General features: G+C 44.1%; 1 pseudogene; it reads left to right on the forward strand.

Moving 5' to 3' along the window:
• The first annotated feature begins 6,577 nt into the window (after positions 1-6,577).
• LOC136322431 (fatty acid-binding protein, heart pseudogene) lies at positions 6,578-6,985 on the forward strand (annotated as a pseudogene).
• The last annotated feature ends 19,063 nt before the right edge of the window (positions 6,986-26,048 follow it).

Here is a 26,048-nt window from a genome sequence, read left to right on the forward strand (position 1 = left end):
ACGACCCGTGTACATTACACATTATCCAATAAAAATTTGGTGTTGTCCCGGAGGACAGCTGTGATTGGCTCCAGCCACCCGCAACCATGAACATGAGCGGTAGGAAATGAATGGATTGTAATACATGAGAATGTTTTATATTTTTAATGTTATTATTATTTTTTTTATTAAAGATTTGTCTGTGAGCCAGATGCAGCCATCAAAAGAGCCACATCTGGCTTGCAAGCCATAGGTTCCCGACCCCTGAAACAGGTGGTCTCAGCTCAGAACAATAATCAACGATGGTTAAGACAAAAGGAAATCAAAATATATAAAGTATACCTAGAGTTTTTATAGGAGTTTACTCACTTATTTATTTATTTTTGACTGAAATGACCTATTCCGGTAGGAAAGCTGACTTTGCACTGGGTCTTCTAGTGGAAAGTCAAAGCAAGGGGGTGAGACAGCACATGTCAGAGGAACTCTTCTCTAAAATAAATAAAAAATACATGTACACTATCTCTGATTCTTCTAGCCTATGTATAACGGACAGGTGGGTCTCCTTCCTGTCTTCTTTCTTTCTTTCTTTCTTTCTTTCTTTCTTTCTTTCTTTCTTTCTTTCTTTCTTTCTTTCTTTCTTTCTTTCTTTCTTTCTGCCTTTTCTTTTTCCCCAGGACCCACCACGTTCATTAAGACCTGAGCCCTTGATTCACGTTAACCCCGGAAGCCCCTCTCCTCTCTATTATGTGTCTGACACCTCTTTCTCTAAGGGCCTCTGGTAGTTTTCTGTGGTCTGCTTTAAAAAATTACCACAAACAACATGGCTTAAAACAGAAAAAAATTATTCTCCTACAATTCTAGAAGTCAGAAATTTAAAAGGCCACTCATGGGGCTCAAATCAAAGGGGTGGAGGGGCTGGTTGAAAGCCTAACCCTCAGCGTGATGGTGTTCAGAGGCCAGACCTTTGAGAGGGGAGCAGGTCCTGAGGATGGAACCCTCATGAACCAGACTAATGCCATTGTTAAAGGGCCCCAGAGAGCTCTCTATCTTTCTCTGCTACATGAAGACAAGTAGAAGATGGCTATATGCAATAGGAAGAGGGCCCTTACCAGAACTAGACCACGCTGGCACCCTGATTTCAGACTTCCAGCTTCCAGAACTGTGAGAAATAATACTTGTTGTTTAAGCCACTTGGTCTGTGGTATTCTGTCATAGCAGCTCTAGCTGACTGAGGCACTTGCCTTTCTCAACTTTTAAAAGGTGCCTGCATTTTTTGGCTTGTGGCCCCATCTTTGCATTGCCCTGACTTCCGCTCATCTCATTGTATCTCCTACTGTCCCTCTCACCTCCTGCCTCCCTTTTATAAAGACATTTGTAATTTCACTTGTCTTGCTTAGATAATCCAGAATAATCCTCCTCTCAGAAGGTTTTTTAATTTAACCACATCTGCAAGGTTTTACACCACATAAGATGACACATTCACCAGGGATTAAGAGGAGGGCATCTTTAGGACCATTATTCAGCCCACCACATGGCCCATCAAATTCTCCATCAGAAGATGTCCTATGTCCTACAGCCTGCCACATTTTCCTCACTGCCTGGCTCCCTCAGCAGCTGGAATCTAATGGTTTTAGTTATCCACTTATGTTCCAGAGGGGTTTCCAGCCTTTACAATATGTACTGGCCACTGTCCACTCTCAGATATGTTTTTGGGCCATTCTGAGCTTTGTCCTCAACATGACAGGGCTGGGATCATGGGCTGTTGGCTGGTTGCATTCAGGCTGAGTTCCTGCAATGGATGCAATGGAGAAGGGAGATGCCAGGGCATCTCTCATCTTCTCTCTGGGTCGTTGGAGCTCCTGGCATCAGCTGCATGCCCTCCATTGAGCCCCTCTTGCTGGTGGCCCCATTCCTGCTTTTGTCCTTTCCACTTGTCCCTCCAGCCCAGGGGTGGCAGTGACATCCTTGTGTTGCTGATTTCTGGGTTCCCTTACTTTCTCTTACATGCTTTTTCAATCTCCTAAACCCCTTGTTGTTAATTCTCCAAATTATATTCCCTCTACTTAATTATCTGGTGGAGATTTTGTTCCCCCAGCATGTCCCTGATGGATACACTTTTTCAACAATGTGGGTACCAGGGAGACAAACCGTGGCTTAATCTGTGTTGTCAAAGGCTGAGGAGGCGACTGAGGACACACGGGAGCAAGAGAACCTGCAGCACAGGATGAATAAGGTGCCACCCTGCACCAATAAGATGCCATGAGACACAGAGGTAGGATTCTGCCAGAGACTATAAGCTTGACAGACATTTGGTTTTGAAGGATGGTAGAATTTCAAGACAACAGGAAGAAAAAAGACATTTCCAGAGGAGGGAGGAGTCAGTAGAGCATGGAGGCAGGGAGGTGGGGGTGGCACTGGGGAGTGGACACCAGCCCCGTTTGGCTGCAGGGACAGAGGAAGAAAGGGCAGTAAGAGGGAAGCAGGCTGTGTGTCAGTTTTCTGGGGCTGCTGCCATAAAGGTCCACAAACTCAGTGGCTTAAAACCACAGCATTTATTGTGTCTCATTTCTGAAAGTAAGAATTCCCACATGAAGTTGTTGGGAGGGCTGTGCTCTCTCTGAAAGCTCTCCCAGTTCCTGGCGATTTCTGGCAATGATTGGTGCTCCCTGGCTTATAGAAGCATCACTCCCATCTCTGTCTTATCATTACATGGCAGTCCTCCAGTGTGGGTCTTTGTCTTTGCCCAAATCGTTCTTTTTTTTATAAAGACACCAGGATTTAGGGTCCACCCTAACCCAGCCTGACCTCATTTTAACTTGATGACATCTGCAAAGACACCATTTCCAAATGAGGTCACACTGCCATGTAACAGAGGTTAGGGAATAGACATATCCTTTTGGGGGACACAACTCAACCCATGGAGAGTCCCTTATGCCAGGCTGAGACATGTATATTTGTGACAGGCCATGGTTTTAGCAGGGAGTGACACAAGGACTCTTGTCTCTTGGTACATTTCCATGATTATTTAAACCAATCTCATCCTCTTCTTTAATAATAAAAGCAAAACTAAACAGCAACCTTCTCAACCCCACGCTTCTTCGGGGACACCTTGTCCACACTCGCTGTCCTCCCCATCCACTCCTTTGCCCACTGAAATCTAGGTTCTGTCCCCCCCACTATCACCTGCTCTCTGTGCTGTCACCCGCCATCCTTCCACCTGTTGCTGATGGCACTCCACTCTACTAAGTAGTGCCACTCACCAGCCCTAAAGCACCTGCAACTCACTGTCTTCAAAATGGAACTACTTTCCCCCCCCAGTTCTGAGTCCTCTATGGCAGTGAACCCTACTAACCCCCAGCTTTCAAACCACCCTCAGCACCTTTCTGTCCTTCCTGGAACCTCCAGGCCTCCAGTAATCTAACCTCTCCCACTGGAAGGCTGCTCCCATCTCCTACAGAGTTCCCAGGCTCTCAGTCCAGCAGCCCTACGGTGCTCCAAGCAGCCAACTGATTTTTAAGGATGTGATTCTGTTGTGTGACTTTCCTGCTTAAAACCTCTCCATGCCCAGTGAGATAAGTCAGACAGAGAAAGACAGATACCATGTGATTTCACTTATATGTGGACTTTAAAGAACAAAACAAACAAAATAGAAACAGATCTGTAGACACAGGGGACTGGTGGTTACCAGAAGGAAAGGTATTTGGAACAGGATGAACAAGGTGAAGGGACTGAGAAGTACAAACTGGTAGTTACAGAACAGTCACAGGGACGTTGAGCACAGCACAGGGAACAGTCAATAATATTGTGGTAACTATGTATGGTACCTGGTGGGCAGAGGTGGATTTAACGGCAGGCACAATAGGCGCGTGCCCTGCGCCCCGACTTCTGAAGGGCCCCGCAAAACCCCAACTCTACACTTTTTTTCTAATGACACCAAATTTGGCTTCACATGTACAATTTTAACATTGATAGTACATAATATTTTTTATTTATTTAAAAATATGGTTAGCATATATTTTTATTTTTCCTGTCTCTCTCTCTTTTTTTTTAAAGGGGCCCAATATTTTCTTCTGCACCTGGGACCTCAACTGACCTTAATTTGCCTCTGCTGATGGGTACTGGAAATATCAGAGTGACCTCTCTGTAAAGTATATGATTTTCTAACCCAGGGGTCCCCAAACTATGGCCCGTGGGCCGCATGCGGCCCCCTGAGGCCATTTATCCGGCCCCCGCTGCACTTCCGGAAGGGGCACCTCTTTCATTGGTGGTCAGTGAGAGGAGCAGAGTTGCCATTGAAATACTGGTCAGTTTGTTGATTTAAATTTACTTGTTCTTTATTTTAAATATTGTATTTGTCCCCGTTTTGTTTTTTTACTTTAAAATAAGATATATGCAGTGTGCATAGGGATTTTTTCATAGTTTTTTTTATAGTTTGGCCCTCCAATGGTCTGAGGGACAGTGAACTGGCCCCCTGTGTAAAAAGTTTGGGACCTCTGGTCTAACCAATATGCTATACACCTAAAACCAATACAAAATAGTACTGAATGTAAATTGTAATTGAAAAAAAAAAAGAAAGGAAAAAAAACCTCTCCATGCCTCTGATTACCTAGAAAATACTCCCTGACCTGGCTGGTCTCTGCTTCTCACCAATCAGGGTGTGTGTTGCCCTGCACGATCTCTCGGCTACTCTGAAACTCACACTCCTGTCCCCTAAATATGCTGCTTCTCACCTCTCTCCTCAAGGCCTTTGTCCAAGAGAGAAGACCCTCCTCCCCCCTCGTTACTGAGCCAATGCCTACTCGTTTCATTTTAATGAGGCACTTAACAAAGAGAGTGTGTGAAAAGTGGACATTGCAGCTACCTTTCTGTAGCTCCTTCCAATTCCCTTCACTTAGGATGGAACCCAGGCATCCTCTCTCCTAGCACCACAGGACCAAACCTGCCACGAAAGCAGGACCAGTAGCCAGCCCACCTCCATCACTCACACCGAAGGGCAATTTCCTAATGATGAGAGCGCTTCAGACACTTATCAGATCCCAAATGGAGGGGGTAGAATTGAAAGTTCAAATAACTCTTTGATTTCCAAGCCAAGAAGATATAATTTATGTAAATGACCAAAAATGCATGGTTCTTTACACCAAAGTCCCCATGTGGACGGGAGTACCTGACCATTCATGCAGGGACGACTAACAGAACCCACATCTAAAAGAACATCCAAGTGAAATCCACCAATTTATATTTTGGGAAAGGATAATGATATCAATGCTGACAAGGGTCCTGGTAGTCACCTGGTCCAACCACTCTTCTCAATATAGGTAAGAGCAGATGGGTGTCGACAGTGAAGGTAACTCACTCAAGGTGACTTAGCTTATTATGGAAACAGCAGATACAGGTACTATGTACCTTGAGCCCCACATGAGTGTTACTTTAACAGGCACTTGTTCTTTCTAGTGACTTCCCATCCCCATGGTAGCAGAGCAAAAAACAAGTCAAGAGAGATTTGGAATCTGCTCACCAGCTCTGTGATCCTGAGGAAACTGCTTATCTAAGCACAAGTGCCATGTGCTGTCATCCTAGTGCGAATAAAAATAGCAACTCTCTGGCTTTCCCCTCTCCGGCTATGTGGAAGGTTGTGGCTGGGGCCTGCTGTCAAAGATGTTCTTCATAAAGAGAGGCCAGCCTGTGCCTGTGACATCAGGCGTTGGCCTTGGTTCTCTCCAGGTGCCGCTAGCCAACATGCTGTGATGCTGGGTGTCTTTGTCTGCTCAGGCTGCTGTGACAAAACACCAGAAACTAGGGGCTGAAACAACACAAATGTATTTATTACAGTGCTCAGGGGTCGAAGTACAAGATCAAGGTGCTGAGCTGTTTGGTTTTTGATGAGGCCTCTCTTCCTGGCTTGCAGATGGCTGGCTTCTCCCCGGGTCCTCACCTGGCCTTTCCCCAGTGCATGTATGTGGAGTGACAGAGAGTGGGCGGGCTTTCTGGGGTCTCTTACAAACATGCACATCCTACTGAGTCAGGGTGCACCATGTGACTTCATTTAACATCCTTCATTTCCTTTGAGATCCTGTCTCCAAATACAACCATACTGGGAGTTAGGGCTTCAATGTATGCATTTGGGGGACACAAACATTCAGTCCCTAAGCTGGGGGCAAGAGTGCTCACTCTGATGCTGCTGACGTTCCCCTGCTGTGCAGACAGCTTGTTCTTGTATCTTTGGTGTTCCCAGAAAGATAATCATCCTTTAGGCTTTATTCTTTATTTGTTTGGATGAACAGAAAAGCATTCTCAGGATGTTGGTTCCTCTTTCTGGAATAGATGGCACTGTCCTTGCATGCACAGAATCACATGGGTCTGGGACACTGTGGTTGTGATCTTCTCAGCAGACAGAACCCAGTTTTCCATTGGGCTCACCCAGCCCTGCATTTGTCAGCCCCATTGCAGAGTAGAAACGTTGTCCCCAACCACAGATCCTGGCTGAAATGTCAATGACAAAATACACTCTGCCAAAACAAAAATGAACCCAAAGGGGGTCCTAGAGTCCTTCCTCTCCAGCGTTGTCACTTCTTCTCTCTCAGCCTAGCCAAGCTTCGTCATGATGGACGCCTTCGTAGGCACAGGGAAGCTAGTGGACAGAAAGAACTTCGATGACTGCATAAAGTCAATCAGTGTGGGTTTTGTTACCAGGCAGGTGGCCAATATGACCAAGCCTACCCCAATCATTGAAATTAAAGGGAACATTATTCCCATAAAAACACAAAGCACCTTCAAAAGCACAGAGGTCAGCTTTAAGGTGGGAGCAGAGTTCAGTGAAACCAAGGCAGATGACAGGAAGGTCAGGTCCATCGTGACGCTAGATGGAGGCAGTCTTGTTCATGTGCAGAAATGAGACAAGCAGGGAACAAGGCTTGTGTCGGAGCTCATGGATAAAAAACTTGTTCTGACAATCACCTGTGGCAGTTCAGTCAGTACTCACTCTTGTGACCGCCCACCCTGTCACTGACCACTCCTCTACCAACTGGTGCCCATGTTTTTCCTCTGGAGTTTTGTATCAATCCACCTTGGTTGGGGAAATTCTTCTGGGGTCAAGTGCACCATTCTGGATCCATTTCCAGTTCCCATTGTGTTTGTTTGTTTTGTTTTCACTGCATCCAAAGAGTGCTCTGAGGCCAATAAAGCAAAGCCAAGGCTAATTATTAATAAAAAAACAAACAAAACAGAAGGGAGGGACTGAGATACAAGAAAAAAGCTGATGAGTACAGATGGCAATAGAATGTAAATCTAACTGATGATGAGCTATAAAAATGAGTATTTTTTTCCCCAGGTTGATAAATGGGGAATTAAGTCTGGACAAGAAAGGTAAGAGAAAATCATATTCATTTTATCAAGAGGGGTTGGCTAGAGCTATTGAGATACAAAAAAACTTTTTATTCAATTAAAGTGGTAATAAAGTTTGTGCATTAACAATTTCAGAGTAACAACCAAAGAATAGAAAACGATTTGTAATTTCCTAACCAACAGAGATAAGTGCTGGTGAAGAAAATGTAATAAAGAAATCAATTTAGCCAAAGGCAGGAGAAGAGGAAAATAAAAAAACAAAGCAAAGGATAAAAGCATCATAACAAAATAAAATGGCAACAATAAATTAAAATATGTCACAAGAAATACCAGCTCCAACATGAGGTTGTCATTTTTTTTTTACGTAGCATTTGAATATTGGTATTTGCATATGGTTTAGATTATTCTATAGAACAATTATGTTTCCTCAAAAAAGACAAATAAGGAAATGGATTTTTAAAAATTCAACTTCCTGATGCTGGAAAGAGACACCTACACAGAGTGTGGGAGGAAGGGTGAGAGCAAAGTCGAATAGAAGAGACGGCGGTCAGTACCAACCCAGATGAAGCCAATGCAGCTGGAGAAATGTCAGCCGTACAGAATTCAAGGTGCAAAGCACCACCAGGGACACAAACAGATGCTTTAATAATAAAACAGACATTTTCCTGAGAATAAGCAGCAACCACAAACCTGCACATGTCTAAAAAATATGCAGCCTAATAGATACAAAAAAGACAAACTGAAAAACAAATCTACTTAGTTATCTATCTCAAAAAATTATAAGAGGAAGGCACGCCCTGGCTGGAGGCTCAGTTGGATAGAGGGTCATCCTGCAGCACAGAGGCTGCCGGTTTGATCCCAGGCCAGGGCACATACAGGAACAGATCGATGTTCCTCTCTCCTTCTCTCTCTCTCCCTCTCACTAAAATCAAGAATTTTTTTAAAAAATGAGAAGTTGACCTATGTACAATATTGGTGAGAAAATTTAACACAACTATATCAGAAATTGATAGAACAAACAGAAACAATTGTAATATTATAAAAGATAAGGAAAAAACCATTTACACAAGGCTGAAAAAGAGTATATATCTTCTCCCTTATAAAATGCAGACTACACCATTTTTTCTAATCCATATTAACAATGAAAAAAATGGTCATGTGTTAGGTCATGAAGAAAAATAATCAATAACCAAATAATTGCTAGTATCCAAGTTATAATGAAATTAAATAAAATTGGAAATTAAGACAAAAAACTTATTGTGTGGGATATTGCCTTCATGCACCAGGAGTCCTGAGTGCACCCCCAGGCGGGCTATCCCAGAGGTGATGCAGTAAAAGGAGCAGATGACCATATTAAGATGCAGGTGGAGGAAGGGTAAAGTGTCACGCTCAGAGCAGGTGCAGTGTGAGCTTCCTGCATCCAGGGTCCAGGGTGCTCATGCGTCCTGTCTCTCCTCTGCCATGTCAGCTCCCCACTGAGGGTGTGGTCAAGAGGACTGGAGTGAAGGTTCCCTGGGGAACTGGCACATACCTGCTCCTTGGAGAGACACTGGGGCAGGTGGATTTGGCTTGGCTGTAGTTCCCTAGTCTATTGAGCTATGGTTTTCGTCTGTTTCTTGGGCAGAGCACTGGGACCATGAAGAGGCCATAATGGGTGTCACTGATGGCTGGCCGCTTCTGGGGGAGACTTCATTAGGCCAGACGTGACACAATCATGACTTGTTTTCTATCCTGTATCTGCTATTAGGCAGAACCTTCTTTAATACATTGTATTTTAAGGATTTATGTCATTTACCTTGACATGTCTTGTAGGTCAGTGGTCCCCAACCCCCAGGCTGCGGACCGGTACCGGACTGTGGGCCATTTGGTACCAGTCCGCAGAGAAAGAATAAATAACTTACATTATTTCTGTTTTATTTATATTTAAGTCAGAATGATGTGACCAGATTCCCTCTGTTACATCCGTCTAAGACTCACTCTTGACGCTTGTCTTGGTCATGTGATACATTTATCCATCCCACCCTAAAGGCCGGTCTGTGGCCCAAAAACGGTTGGGGACCACTGTTATAGGTTGTTAACTTACTTTTTATACTTAACATATCTTCCAATTTTGGCTGTGTTTCATGTGCTACTTAATTACTCATGATCTGTATCTAACCTACCCAATGCTTTCACTTAAGACCTTATTTAAAAACTATGCTTAACTCTTTTTATGGTTTGATAATAAACTCCACACAATCTTTAGAGCACCTGAATGAGCTCTTTGGAAAACACACTCAAAGGTTTTAGGCTGGGTTCAGACTCTTGGGGCAGAATGACTGCGTGCGTGTGTGTGCGCTCACGCGAGCGTGCTCTCTCTCTCTCTCTCTCTCTCTCTCTCTTGGTATACCCACAGGGGACAGAAAGTGACTTTGGGTGCTTCAGATGGCTAATGTGCATCATTCAACAGCTTCATTTTTCACTCCTCAATAGGTAATTTGCAATCATCTGATGGTGGAGGAGGCTGTAGCATGCTTCACTCTGTGAGGGGTTCAGTTTACACCCACAGTGAACCCCACTGGCAGTTGTAATTGGAATATAAAAATAAAAATACTCTTATTATATTTATATCCTATTATTATATTTATAGCCTATTAATTTTATCATGTTAGGATATTGATAACAGTATCATAAAGGATTCTGGGCCTTTGCCTTCCTCTGACTTTAAATGAGCTGCGCTCTTCCTGAAGGTCTCTCTTTCTCTCTTTCCTCATACCCAGTATTTGCACCACCATAAACTCAGAGTCTTAAAATGAAACTCAGGACTGTTATGTCAGCCCTGACATAGCCAGCTTCTTTTTTCCCATCACCATTTCCTTCTTACAAGGAAGGTGGGCTCTTTGACATTGGATGACAAAAATAATCAGGCATGTCTCATCATTTTTTTCCAAAGCAGAACCCCTTGTCTGACCCTGAAATGCAATAGAAGAAGCTCCATCTGAGCTGCCCCTGTTCAATGTCACGTGTAGGAAAGAGAGCGTGTTGCCCTACGGTCAGCGCAGGTGGGAAAGGCAGTGGGTTTTTTCCACCATCCAACATGATGTTTATTCGAGAAGGGCTAGGAATTTTTAAAAAGTGAAAATATAACTCCATTGAGCTCTTCACATTTTGTCATTTACCTGAAGTTAGAAAATTGGTATTAGTATTTTATTTTTTAATTTGGAGGACAGACGTTACATGTGTGTGAGAGGGTATGGGACAAAAACCTAGTTGCCACTTCAACCCCAGTTGGCACTTTTCAACTGGTAAGAAGAACCACATCTGTTTAAATCAAGAACTCAGACTACAAACTGGAGAGATTACATTTCACAGGCCTTGTCCCCTGGAGCATATGTTAATCTCTTTATATGTGGAGCATCTGGGATTTTCAATAATTAAAAGAAAACTCAGAGCAGACATTTCCTGGAGGAGCCCGAAGATTTCAGGCTGCAGGTTCTGTATAACCCCTGGCACTCTGACACTTCCAGTGCATTGGTTTAAATTGGGCATTTTAGATCTATTGGGTGGTGATGACTAGAAACGTGAATGCAAGAGGAATACATTTCTATTTGTTTTAGATACTCGCACTGCAAGGACACTGTTTCTCATGGTCGTTTATACAGGTAACCAGTGGCCATGGCAGGTCCAGTGTCCGACTCCATTAATCCTTCTGGTCTTGGTCAGCTCTTTACTGCGGCCCCTTTCCCCGCCCCTGTCAGTGTCTCAGCAAGATCTATATGGTGATCCCTGGCCTCTCGTGGGGACAGCCACCACCCGTGCCCCAGCCTCTCCCCCCTGCCTTTGGGATAGAACAGGCTCTAGTCCTTGTTACCTTCCTTTTTCTCTACACACCTGGCTTTGCTTTTACCAACCACTGCTAATGAATAAAATTTGTGGAGTTATGATTTCCCAGGACAGGTGAAGATTTCTCTCCACTCCCCAACACCACATTTGAAAAGGGGAATTTCCCCTCCAGATACAGCTCATAGACTATTTGCATTTAGACTTGACTTTCATGGCTGTCACTGTTCAAAGCTTCCTAGTGTGAAGGGGCACAAATGCTGGTCCCCCAGACACTCACTGAGCTCAAGGACAATGTGTGAATAAAAGTACACCAATGCATTCTAGCATAATAGCACCTCCAGTGTGCAGGGCTGTTCTGAGGTGATTGCACCACTGGTGATGAGCGGGACTCCCCATGAACAGTTGCATACTATGGCCATGATCACCCCTAGAGTTGCTGCTCGGATTTCATCTCATCCTGTGCCACTTATGTAGAAAAGAATGGGTAAGGGTCAAGCAAGCTCTGAAGCTGTTGCTGTGTATGTGAATTACAGTCCTCACAGGAAACCCACAGGGCAGTCTCCAAGGAGGCAGGGACTCTTACCTTCTAGCGCCAGGCTCTTGGCAGAATTCACCAGCTGGGGGTCAGTCAAGGACAGTCATAAATCCTCGACCAAAAATTTAAAATCTTTACTTTCCAATATACTCAATTAATCAATTAAGTCCATCATCTCATAGCCAAATGGGGCAACAGGTCAACCAGATGCTAAAATTAGGTTAAGGCAAAGCAGGAAAAGAATGAGAATAGGACACACTCTATTAAGCCCCAAAGCAAAAAACAGATTTACATTTTACATTTCTAGACACATCCAAAACAATCCCTGAAAGTTAAAAATCGTGCACCCATTTGGAATAATTGAAACTGAAATGTGAAAAGCATTGCATCTCACTAATCTGTTTTCAATGGTATAAATTGCCTCTCGTAGCTGACTACCAGACCGGCTGCTTTATTTAAAAAAATTTGAGCACTAAAGTTCCCTCCTGACCCAGGCAAAAACTGTTTTGCCACCAACAATGGGATTTTCACCCCTTCCTCCCATTTCCTGAGGTGGCCTGGCTGGGATCCAGGGCCTTCCAAGATCTCAACCAACAGGAGGAGTCCCTGCTCAGCCTATTCCCAGCATCACATGGGCCTTATTCTGCACATGGTGAATCTTGAGGACACAAAAAGGGCATAAAGAACACGTCTTGTTTTGTTCCTAGGCCGTGATGGCTCAATACCTTATAGTTGATAAGAACAGAATATGCATGACTATTATATCTGAAGAGCAGGAACGGGGATCCTTAGAACTTTCTCCACAATAAAATCATCAGAAAACTTCTGAACCAGGGCACCCCAGGGAAATGGTGTCAGGGAGACGCAGATGGCTGAGCAGCACGGGGCTTTGGGGGTTGCTTCTCCCAGGCAGCAATGGCTCGGGGCCCATTTGTACAGTCCTGCTGTCTTTTCACAGTCTGAGTTCTCCTGCTGCTTCGGTTTTGTACAGGTACATGAAGCATTGACTTGCTTCATGTAAAGGCTGGAGGTCATAGAGGTGTTAGGAGGAAAAGGGTTTGGACAGCAGCAGTTCTACCGGGATGGATCGTGGACCTCTGGGAATTTTGACATTAGACATACTTTCGTGTTATCATATTAGCAACACAATTTTCTTAGTATAATGAAAGAACGCCACTTGTCTTTTTTACAGTGTAGACATTTGCACTGATAGTGCCGAAGCAATGGTGGGTGTATTAGAGTTCACCATAGAAACAGAAACAATAGGTTGTGCGTGTGTGTGTGTGTGTGTGTGTGTATGTGTACATACCTATATACACAGAGAGAGAGAGACATAGAGAAATAGTACTCTTTGGTGGGACATGCATATATAACATACATCTAGCTACAGATTACATAAATAGATACATAGACAAACAGAGATATTGATAGTGACACACACATAAGTTAAATTTATTTTAAGGAGTTTGTTTACAAAATTTGGGGGGCTGGTGTAGTCAAAATTGGTAGGACGGGTTGGAGACCCAGAGGGGAACTGAGGCTGCAGCCTGAGCCTGAAGGGTGACTAGAGGCAGGATCCCCTCTTCCTTGCGGACCTTAGGTCTTTGTTCTTAAAACCTTCATCTCATTGTGTGAGGCCCACCCACTCATAGAAGATAATCGCTTTATTCAAAGTCTTCTGATTCTTCCTTTTAAACCATCTTCTGTCACTATATATTTGGCCCTCTTTACCCTCCACTATCCCTCACCTCTTCCCTCTTGTAACTACCATACAATTGTCTATCTATGAGTCTCAGTTTTATATATATCCCACAAATGAGTAAAATGATATAGTTCTTAGCTTTCCTGATTTATTTCGCTTAGCATAATGCTCCCAAGGGCCATCCATGTTGTTTAAAATGGCAGTGTCTCATCTTATAGTATGTTTTTTTAAATTTTGCTTTGAAAAGGTGCATTGCTTTTTAAAAAAATAATTCTTCTTTATTTAGAAATTAAATTTTAATGGGATGACATTGATCAATAAGAGTACATAGGTTTCAGGTACACATCTCTATAGCATTTGAATAGTTGATTACACTGTGTGCCCATCACCCAAAGTCAGATCATTTTCTGTGATTATCTGTTCCACTTCACTCCTCTTCCCCCACTGCCCTCTCCTTCCCCGGTAACTCCTTTTAACTATGTCCATGACTCTTATTTATTGATTTAAATTTATCTAAATTTACTTATTTAAAATTTACTTATTTAAAAGCCTACTGATTTAATGTTAATCAGGTATTTTTAAAAACCTTCACAGTGACAACTAGACTGGTGTTTGATGCAGCAGCTGCAGACCGCAGCCCGGCCACACTGACATGTGGAATTAATTAACTGTCACGGTGGGTAAAACTGCTGGTGCCTTGGCATGAATGAAGGCCATGGCATCAGACTGTCCTAGTGGCCATCAGATTCTTCACTACTGGGCACACACAGTGAAAGGAAGGAAATAGTGAAGGACAGGAAGGCAGTTTCAGTTTCACTAAAGAATACTGTTGGTGAAAAACTAAGAAATACTTAATCTTATTCAATCTTGTCTATTAGTATATACTGTGTGACGAGATGGGCAAGATGAACAAAATACTTCTGCTGTGCGTGGAAGCACATCTGTTGCCGAGAAAAAACACTTGTGTGGTTTCAGCTGCCAGCTAAACTAGCCTCATTTGGGTTTTTCCAGATTTCCACTCTTACCCAAAGGAACAAGTGGCAAATTGGTTCCTCATCTGTGGGTGTGCATCAGGCACTGCCATGAAGATGAACATATTGAGCCTGTCTCTTCAAAGTCTGAGATGAGTCAGCTGGCCCTCCCTGCCATAGGCAGCCCTCTCGATTGCCAATCTTTCATTTTATTAAAAGAGAATGAAGGAGAAGGAAGAGCTTCTTCACTGGGCTCAGGTGGGAACAGGAGAGTGACCCTTCAGTCTGCAGTGGTAGAATTTGGAGGCCAGTTTATAATGCACGCAAAGTGGGAAGAAGTATGCCTGACCTGTGGCACCAAGATTCTGGGCTATCAATGGCTCCTTTGCTTGAGAAATAGAGAAGGAGAGGCATTTCAGGGGAAATTTGCAAGTTCAACATTGCACATGTCTAGTCTAAGGGGCCATTGGGACATCCAAGTGGAGAAGCCCCGTCTTCAGGTGGAAATTTGACAGGAGGCTCAGAGAAGCCCTGGAGATAAGGCTGGGGCACCAGAGTTTATGGTAGAGAGCATGCTTTCCTGGGTCACCGGTACTGCTGGTCAACCCCAACACTGATGGAAGGCATAGAGATTCCAGAATCTTCTCTATACTTACGATGGAGCCCCGTAGTTAGTAAAAGGTACTTTTATCTTCCTCCTCTCTCTCTCATCACATTTACCTCGTGATATTCTGGATATCTTATTTTGGCTCCTAGAACAAACTAAACTCACTTTGCCCCACCAGCAGCCTCACTGCTGGCAGGCCAGGTCAACTGAGATCAAAATGCATTCAATCTGTGGCATCTCCCTTTCATGCCTTGCACCCTGCATCCCTTTCCCAGACAATCTCAGTCTTTCCTATTTTTTTAATACTTACCTCTGTGCTGACCACCCAAAACTTCCAGGTCCAGAGAGCCTGCAACACCCCTTACTCAGGGCCTTTTCTCTAGTTTCCTCTGCTGGGAGTGTTCTCCTTCTTTCCATACGACTCAATCTCTTTGTTCTGTCCTTGCACATCATTGTATTGGGGAGTATTTTTTTACTGCCCTATGTAAAGGGATACCTTGTCATTTCCTGTCTCTTGACTTTGCTCTGTCCTTTCATATACCCTTCTAGTCCCACCTTGAGTTAGTAGTGGCTCCCTGTGTTTCTCCCCCCTGGGTCTGAGCCCAGCGAATGAAGGGCGCTGGTCTGCTTCAGGCACTGTTATATCCCTGTGAGTTAGAGCAGTGGTAGGCTTACAGCCTGTGCTCAATAAATACTTGTGAATAAACTGATTCACCCACAAATTCTCCCCTTCCCTTTCTAGGTATAAATAAGGGTCTTTAAAACACACTTTTTAAAATGAAAGAAGGAAAAAGAATTTCATAAATGACTGCATTCCCTTCCTCTCCCAACTGCACGTCTCACTTGACAAACTACTATCTCATTGGAAGCATTCCTTAGTGGGAGCTTCACATGGGGCAGCACATTTGAGGTTTCCATGTCAAAGTGACCCGGACACAGTTCTATCCACTCACGTCAGAGAAGACTTCTGTTCTCACACCAGGACATTCTCAGTCAGTGCCCACCAGGGAAGCAGAGAAGGGGGCAGAAAAGAGACATTTTAAAATTTATGAAAATCTTAATTTTAAAGCTTATTGAAGTAATTATTTTTCTGTTAACTATGACAGGAATACATGTATATTGCAGAAATTTTGAAAAAATATAAAAATTTAATTTTATTTATTGATTGACCTTATTTGATATACAATTATGTAATGCTTACCCTGTGCTGGGCACTAGTCCAAGAACTTTCTTCAGAACAACCATGGAAGTAGATACTATTATTATTCTTTTTTTTCCCCCGGTGGAGAAATTCAGAGAGGTTAAGTAATTTCCTTGGGATCACACAGACAGTTAGGGGTAGACGTGAAATTTCTACCTGAATTATGGCTCCAGAGACCATTCTCTTAAACACTATGTAAATAAAATAACAACTAATATACAAACATAACTGTATTGATATCATGGTATTTTTCTCTTCTCTGTGGGGTTTTGTTTTCTTCTTTCTCTTTCATTCTATCTCTGTCTGTCTGTCTGTCTGCTGGCAAATTCTGAGTCATACTGCAGGGTGCTGTTTAGTTTTATAAATAACTTACTTAATAAAATACTATATCATTTTAACATTTTTCCAGATCATTACATCCCTTTGAAATCATGACCGTAGTGGCTTCATGGCACTTGGTCCCGTGGATGTAGCAGAGCTAACTTAAGCAGCTCTGACAACTGAACACTTCTCAGGTTGTTCCATGTTTTTCTCTTTCAGGAATCCCCCCTCCCCGCATCGCTGTTCTCCCTGTGAAATATTGTGGTGAGAGTCCAATGTCTTTAACCTTTAAAAATGCTTTGAGGCCTGACCTGTGGTGGCGCAGTGGATAAAGCATTGACCTGGAAATGCTGAGGTTGCCAGTTCGAAACCCCGGGCTTGCCTGGTCAAGGCACATATGGGAATTGATGCTTCCAGCTCCTCCCCACCTTCTCTCTCTGTCTCTCTCTCCTCTCTCTCTCCCTCTCTGTCTCTCTCTCTCCCTTTCTCTCTCCTCTCTAAAAATGAATAAAAATAATTAATTAATTAAAAATTTTAAAAAATGCTTTGAGTTCTGTTGTTCTGGTTCCATGGGGACTGTTAGGAGCAGGATGGGGCTCTGACCGGCATCTCTGATGAATCCCATGTATTTTATATTTCTGACAATATTACCTCTGAGACTGAGTTTGAACCTCCATCATCGGCCAATAGCAAAGTGGCCAGAACAATGTGTGTGCTTGATGCCACTGAACGCACACTCAGTGCTTGCCCCTGGCATGCCCAATGATCCCGCCAGTGATATCCAGGGACAATCTTCACAGGGAAGAGAGGATTTATTTCCATCCCCGCCCCCTTCCCAAACCTTCTATCTCAGGATGCACAATATGACCTGACCTGTTGAGCGTCTTTCAGGAAAGATATCTCCCGCCGAAGTGCCCTTTCCAGACAACAGGAGCTCACTGCTTTAGCTGCTGTCACCTGCGCCAGCTACTTTTGTTGGAAATATGTTCAAATTCAGCTTTTCAGGGCAGGGACGTGGTTGTTACCATATCTCTGGGGTCTGGAAGAACATCTGGCACGAGATCAGGCACTTCACAAGTAGTTGTAATGTATTGAATTCATAAAGTAGGGTTGGCCCCATCTCCTGCAAAGGGAACCCCGTAAGTAATTCTGCGTGGCTCAGGATGACACTTGTCCAACCTACCTTTCCTGGCTGTGGGACAGCTGCAGCCCCACCAGCCCCACTCCTGCAGCATGAAGCCTCAGGGCTCCCTCGGTGTGTGCTTGCTTTCTGTGACCTCTCTTTGTGACTGCTGCCACCACCTTGTTACTGCTGGTCACATCTTGTTATCAGTGCTGCTTCTAATCCGATGTTGGCCCATTAATTACTAATGAATGTTTGAGAACAGTACAGTTGGCAAAGCGCTTTTACAGTGTAAAAAAAAATCAGACAATGACGTTATTAGCATCTTAAGGTATTTCTTGTGACAAACCTGTGGCCAGCAGAGGTGCTATGAGGGTGTCGTGAGGCATGGCTGACAAGACACAAATTGTACGTTTGACACCATTTCCCTGCTTTGCCTCAGGCATACGAAGATATTTGCTGCAATTTGTAAGGTAACAGTAACTCCTGTGAGGGTGTTAGCATTTGTAAGGAAGAGCGAATTTATCAGCACTGGGGCAGGGACAGCAGCCCAGAAGGAAGATGAAGTCAAAGAAGTCTAAACATTGCCTGAGGAAGAAGGGAGTGGTTTCTGAAAGTTTGATGCCTGAGAGATGGGGGTCTCTCTATTTTAGGTAAGATGGGGAGCCTGCCTGCTGAGAACTTGGTTCAGCTTAATGCCTCAAAGCTTCTAGTCCTCCTTGGCCCGTGTGTGGCTCGGGGTCCTCCATGAAGCTGGTCTAGGCAGAATTGGACAGCCAAGGGACTAAGCGAGGGGTGCTTGTGCAGGATAAGCCAGAGAGGGAACACAGAGAGTTGGAAGGGCTTCAGGACACAATACAGGTCTGACACCTGTGCAAGGAAGGTAGGAAGAACTGGGAGAAAAGAGCTTCGAACTGAGATGTGGCTAAAAAAAAAAAAAAAAAAAGTCTTGGCCGGGCTGGCAGGGAGCCCCAGAGCAAATTGCCTTAGAAAATCCCAGCGTTGGGCAGGAATGGCCCGGTTTCTGTACCCTACCAGAGCTGCCTGGGGTGTGTAGCCTCAGGGTCAACTCTGTAGCAGATTTTGAAGGTGTGGCCGGGCACTGCCAGCCAACTACCCTCCTCACTGCAGGTTGTCAGGACTCCACTACAGGACTCTCTGCTCTGATCGAGTCCTGTCAGGGTGACAAAGAGCTCCGAAGGCTCCTTGAGCTGGCTGTTCAAATTTAACCCAGTCCTGGGATGTTCTCTGCTCTGCTGGGCCTGGACACTGACCTGGATGGTTGCATCTCCCCAGTGTGCTGGTCCTCTGGTTTCAACAGAGTAGAGTACCAAGTGGGAGGCAGGGGTGGAGGACTTGCGGGTAGGAAGGGAGACAGAGGTTTGGAAATGGCTTTCCATGTTAGTCCCTGGGTCCTTGACACCTTTGTCCTGGTCTGCCTACATCTGAGAAGTAGGACCTCTCATTGAAGTCTCCTAAGAGACCTAAGGGATGGCAGTGAAGACACTTCCCCTTAGCCTGGTGGGGAAAGCACTTCTTTCATTCCATGGAAGCACTAGGTACCTTACCCGTAATGTTGTCACCACCTTTCCTCCTTATAACACACAGCTGCCCCGTGTGGAGGCCTTTGACAGAGGGCACAGACACAAGGTCTCTGACTGTCTCCTACTCCGCCATATCTGTCCTACCCCTAATTCTTTAATTTCTTGAATTTTTCTTTAATTTTCTCAGTAAAAATTCCCAATTTTTTTGTATCCATTAAGAGCTAAGTAAACATCCTTTGAAATATTGTTTCTGGTATAATATTTATCCCAACTCAGATCACTGAAACAAAAATATAGATGTTGACCATTTATTTAATTTTACAAGTTTCTCACATCTATTACTATTTGTACTAAATTTTGCAAATAAGCTTGTTCCATTTTTCTTGCAACACAGCTAGGGCACTCTGGGCTTAGCTCCATGATGTTGTGTACAAACAAGGAGGAAACAGTTGTACCTCTCATGGAAACATCAGTTAAAAGTAGTTATGCCAACCTAATGGAACAGATCCAAAAGATAATATAAAATGAAATATATTCATAATTTGCCATAAATGTGGTCAAACATATGAGCAGACTTCCCTTGCCTGTTTTGTTAGTATCATTGCCTTGTTAAAAATTATTTTTTTGTAAATAAATTGGCCAATCATACCTGCTTTTAATATTGGGTTTTTACTTGAACTTGGTATTTCTATCAAAATAATGACTTTAAGTTCCCTTTCTCCAGGTGCCTCTAGTGAACTTCAAACAGTGTATATCAGAAACCAGTACAAACACAAAGTGGAATCTCCCTCATACCTACCCTAAACCTATTCTTGTTTTCAAACCTGCCATGAGGGAACTGAAAACTTATCACCAAAATTTCTCACGGCACAGCAAGAGGTGAGACACAGTGTAATTTGGCTTTTAGTTTGTTCGCTAAATAGATTTTATGTGTGAGAAACCTATTCCCTTCATCTACAACATTAAAATTTTGTTTTTTATTATGGTGAGAAAAATATACCATTTTAACATCTTTTTTTTTTTTTTTACAGAGACAGAGAGAGTCAGAGAGAGGGATAGACAAGGACAGACAGACAGGAATGGAGAGAGATGAGAAGCATCAATCATCAGTTTTTCATTGTGACACCTTAGTTGTTCATTGATTGCTTTCTCATATGTGCCTTGACCATAAGGCTTTAGCAGACCAAGTGACCCCTTGCTCAAGCCAGCAACCTTGGGTCCAGGCTGGTGAGCTTTGCTCAAACCAGATGAGCCCACGCTCAAGTTGGCGACCTTGGGGTCTCAAACCTGGGTCTTCTGCATCCCAGTCAGATGCTCTATCCACTGTGCCACCACCTGGTCAGGCCATTTTAACATCTTTAGTGATATGAGATATATGCACCATCCTTCTCCAGAACATTTTCATCCTCCCCAGCTGAAATTCCCTATTGAAACAATGATACCCCATTGTCACAACGTTTGTGAAGCTTGATTCTACGCTCAGTGTAGAGTCTCCCTAGTGTCACATGAATGGCTGATGAGCACATGATCCTTATCCAACTTGTTTATAAAATATAAACACCAGATGTCTATACCATGGGTCTTTAATATGCCAATAGCAAACCCACTGGTCGCTATAACAACCTGTCTGTCAACTGGCACTCTGGAAGCAGTTGTCCAACCAGCTACAATCCCTCCAATATTTGGCTTCCTCGTAACTCTCCATTGAGTTCATAAGAATGTCAGTCTCTGTCAAAGGACTTGCTGAAGTCAAGCTAACATGCCCTGTGAGCTTGATCCCTGAGATCTAACAGAGCCTTCTGATCTAAGAGGCCAGTAATCTTGCTTAAAAAAAAAAAAAAAAGATGCTTTTGGCAGGGCTTTTTGTTCAGGCCCACATATTGGCTGTTAATTGCTGTTCTTTGCTCATAAACACACTGCAAGGCCTATTTGTGCCCAGCATATTCAGTTGTTCTCATCAGGGAAATAAGTGGAGAACTTGTCTGTACTGTAAAGTGACAGGTACATCTCTAGAGAATATGTCCAAGCAGGTGCTACTTCTTTCAATGATCCCTGCTGCCTGGTATAGCCTTCAATACCTAGGTACTGTTAAGCACCCTCCACCATGGCTGCCCATCACCTCCTCCACACCCTGGCACTGGCTGATCCCCTGGGCTGCCTGCCAGCCTGTTCGGCACTTCTGGATCCTCTCCTTCCCCTCCCCCAGGTGCCACCATCTCTTGCAGTTCTCTTGTGATAGCCTTCCTTCTGAATTTTTCAGTAAGCTCAGATTCCTCTCTTCTCAATCAGCTTTGTGAGTCTGACTTATATTCATAGAGCCTACCACTTGCCAGGCATGGTTTTACTCTTTGAATCCTCAAAACAGTCTTTTGAGGTAAGTATTATCTGTTACCTCCATCCTGAGATGTGAGATTGATTATGACAAAATGACATGACCCGCCCAGGAACTGGACCCATGTGAGGCTGCCAGGCTCTTAGCCCTGTGCCACCCTCAACTCCTGAACACACCAGTCCTTTCTGGCACTTAAATGTCCCCTTATCTCTCTTTTTAAGTCTCCTAAGATAAAAAAAATTTCAAATATTTAATTTATTGATTTTAGAGAGAAGAAGAGAGGAGAAGACAGGAATATCTGTTCCTGTATGTGCCCTGACCGGGGATTGAACTGGCAACCTCTGCACTTCAGGATAATGCTCTAACCCAGGGGTCCCCAAACTTTTTGTACAGGGGGCCAGTTCACTGTCCCTCAGACCGTTGGAGGGCCGCCACATACAGTGCTCCTCTCACTGACCACCAATGAAAGAGGTGCCCCTTCCGGAAGTGCAGTGGGGGGGGCGGATAAATGGCCTCAGGGGGCTGCATGCGGCCTGAGGGCCCGTAGTTTGGGACGCCTGCACCAATCAAGCTATCTGGCCAGCGCTTCTAAGATAAAATTTTTAGCATTACTGCTAAGTCCATGACGGACTCCTGTTCTCCTTCAGATGAGTGAGGTTTCCATCAGAGGCTCACTCAGCAGAAACCCCCTATAGCGGTTACACACAATGCAGATGGGGCTTTCCTGTGACCAGGTACAGGAGAGCCCCGACTCTCCTCACCTACAAGCTCATCCTTAGAGTCACTCTCATTCTGTGGACCTTCGACTAGGTAAGTGTCTCTGGACACAAAGTATCACGACTTAATCTCTTTCATTAAATATTTAGTTTGGAAAGGAATAAAGCAAGTATCACAAGTGCCACCCCATACATACGGCAAAACAAAACAAAACAAAAAAAACCCCCAAATGTATTCATATCTTTAACCTAAATTTGTAAGCGTCCTTGGTATGATGCCTCTACCATTTTATATTTCTGCCTGCGTTCCTGTGTCGGAGCCAGGTAGTCTCAGGGGCTGTGTCATATGATTGCACACACACTAATGTTTTCTCCCAGAAATTAGGCAAAAACATGAATACCAAACCAGGAGGAAAAACCCTGTCAGGTCAGCATTGTGCCACACTGCAGTTAAGGGTGGCCTGGGCAAAGATGCTGGAGAGAGGGGAGGCCAGAGGGGGCGACACCGGGGAAACAAGATGGAAGTCCAGCAGGTACGGGAACTATCAACATGACGTGCACACTCCAACACCGAATGTTCCACTGTAAATATGGATTGGCCATGAGTCTCCTTTCTGACCTGTCTCTTATTACTTTGCCTCTTTTTTTATATTAAAATATTATATTATTTTAATATAAATATTAAATTTATATTATATAATATTATAATATTATATAATATAAATTTAATATTAAAATATTAAACATTTTCTTCCCGCCTGACCAGGTGGTGGTGCAGTGTATAAAGCATCGGACTGGGACACAAAGGCCCCAGGTTTGAAACCCTGAGGTCTCTGGTTTGAGCGTGGGCTCACCAGCTTAAGTGTGGGGTCTCTGGCTTGGATGTGGGATCAGAGACATGACCCCATGGTCACTGGCTTGAGCCCAATGTCGCTGGCTTGAGCAAGGGGTCACTGTCTCTCTCTGTCTCTAAAAACAAAACAAAACAAAACAAAATAAAAAAAACAACATTTTCTTTCCTATTCAATATTACACGTCAAAATGCTAGGACATAATCCTGTATGACCCTGGTAAAAGTAAATACATCTTGAAAATTCATCTTTAAGAAATCCTTGTAAGTATGCAGACGTCATGATTGGCCTGTTGCACAGCGCATGCTTTGGTGGGGGTTGCTTTTAGTGACTAGTGACTGGCCTGTTGCTACTGATCTTGGTGAGGCTTACCCCTGGCCCCACTGGCAAGAGGAACATGCCCCAGAGGACAGGCACAGGGGAGACTCCAATCTGGCCTATTCCTTTGCTGTCTTCATAAGCACTCCCTAGAAACATCAGCTCCAATCTCTTGGTGAATGTACTTTGAAAAAACACAGATTTGGGTAAAACCAAAGAGCCTCACAGTCATCATTCCTGAAGAAATAACTGCTCAGGCATTCGGATGTGGTGGTCTGGGTTCAGTGGGGCAGCCGTTGGGTCACAATGGCTCCCCATAGCTGTGTGGACAGGTCACCCACATCAGAGGCCAGTATTTGGCAGGTAGATAGTGTTACTTCTAGTCTGTAGGTTTGGGCCAGCACTGTGTTAACTTTTTTGACTTGTGTATTTCATTGGGTTGTGGCTTCAATAGTTGACATTTATCACCACCATTCCCTTTGGTCTGGTACCCAACCCTTCCTGAACTGGCCAGGCTCCCAAGTACAGATGTCATAGCAGAGATGACATGGTGTCACAAAGTAACGCTGAATCTTATTTGTCTATTTAGTTGTGTCTTGTACCCTAGCAAGTGACAGCCATGAACTCCGTCTCTCCAGCTGACTGCTGCCAGTTCGGTAGGGGCTTCACGCATTGCAGAAAGAAGAACGGACTCATTGGTAGGCACTGCAATGTCCCCGAAAGAATGCAGTATGGCTGTCACCTCACCAAGACAAACACGCAAATTGACAAACAAACCATTCTAGTGACTTTTCCTCCATGTGGGCCTGAGGTTGGTCCAGCCCTCCAGTGGGTTAGCCTGGGGTTTGGATCATTTCTCTCTACCCAGAGCATGGCCTTCTCTCCAGAATGATATTGACTAGTTCTTCCCCATGACTTCCTGCACGTCGAGTGGACTAGAAATCCCTGGACCGAAAGAGGTCCTCTGAGAGAAAATCATCTCTTCTTTTATATATAATATCAACAGAAATGCATGTTCCTTTTTTTAAGTACTCCAATGAGATCCCAAATACTGACTTTATTTCCTTTTACATTTTAGTTTTCAATTCCAGTCTACATTCAGTATTATCTTGCATTATTTTCAGGTGTGCAGCATAGTGGCCAGACTGTCATATGCTTTACGCAGTGTACTCCCTCCTCCCCTGATACTGAATCCATTTTCTTTTCATTATGTCATAAAACACTGGAGGAGTGGAGGGCGGGTGTGAGAAGAAATACAACAGCCATTGGGTCCGCGTCACTGTGACTGTTAGTTAACCTGGATGTTTTGGGGCCGGACAAGCATGAGACACGAGAGTGCCTGTGTCTAGGGACAAATAAAGCATCTGTTTATTGGACATGGGACTCTGGAAAAGGAGCAGCCTGTGCTGCCATGAGCCCCTGTCATCCTCGGGGGTGGGCTGGCAATGCCCTCAGCACAGAGGGATCATTGGAAGGATGAGAGGTTGTACAAAAATCAAAAGGCTTGTTTTTATTCTGGTATTGAAGGTGGGGAGGGGATGCTGCCATAACAATATACACGAACCGCTGAAGAGATTAGGGTTTCAAATTAATGCTCTGACATGTCATTGGGGTGAAGAGTTCTGGGGGTGGATCACCAATGAGCTTTTTTGAAAAGGGCAATTTCTTTCTCTGAAAGCAAAAACTCTAGCAGTGTGAGTGGTTTTATGTTTTATTATTTGTTCTCTGATATATTCTAGGCTTTTATGTGGGTCTGTCCTGTTAGAGGTGTAAACAATGTACAATCACTGGAATACTCAAATATGCATCCTCCCACAGTTCCCTGCAGAGCAAGAAATCATGCAGCTGGTTCTGGGTTCTTCCAGTGATGCTCGTCATGCATGTCATGCAGTCATGTCCTGGCCACAGAGCAGAATGCAGCTGAACCCTCAGGTCTGGAGTTGGTGATGACTACAGTTCATTTTGATCTGCTTTGCCTGGAGTTCCATGATCTAACTTACAGTCCCGTGTCAATGTAAGGTGATTCCAAATTAAATGTAAACAGCGGTTCAACAGCCTGGTGAATCTGTATGCTGGCTCTCTGCGCATGTGCCCTGTTTGGGTACCAAATAGTGAGGGGTCTTGGGGAATGGCCCTGTGCATGTGATATGGAACTTCTCTCTGAGTAGCTGACTGAGAGATGAACAAGTGAAATCTTGGCAAGTTATCTGTGGACATCACCTGTTAATAGCATGAAGATTACTGCCACATTTCTCAACATGCACCACATGGGTGGGCACTAAACATCTCTACGTTGCTGAGAGAGTGGCAGTGAGAACAATAGCCACTTCCCAGGCCTATGAGTCGGGGGGGGGGTATGGCTTTGGTGAAGCAGTATGCATGGATTGATTGGTGGTATTGAGAATCATAATGAATAAATTACAGCAGGTGACACATATTGAACACTGACCATGCCTAGAGCTGCTCTGAGCATCTCTGAGATTAGATTCACTTCATCTTCTCAGCAGCAGTATGAAGCCAGGGGTCAGATCGGGCTAGGCCAGGACAACTGTGCCTGCAGTAGTGACATGCTGGATTTTCAGGAGGGTGCTCAGAACCCCTGACAGACTTCCACACCTGTCCTGAGACGATGGCCATAAGCTGCCATCACTGACCCCCAGCCGACTCTGAACAGCTACAAGGACT

This window comes from Saccopteryx bilineata, chromosome 2 (genome assembly GCF_036850765.1).
Source record: "Saccopteryx bilineata isolate mSacBil1 chromosome 2, mSacBil1_pri_phased_curated, whole genome shotgun sequence".
Lineage (NCBI taxonomy): Eukaryota > Metazoa > Chordata > Mammalia > Chiroptera > Emballonuridae > Saccopteryx > Saccopteryx bilineata.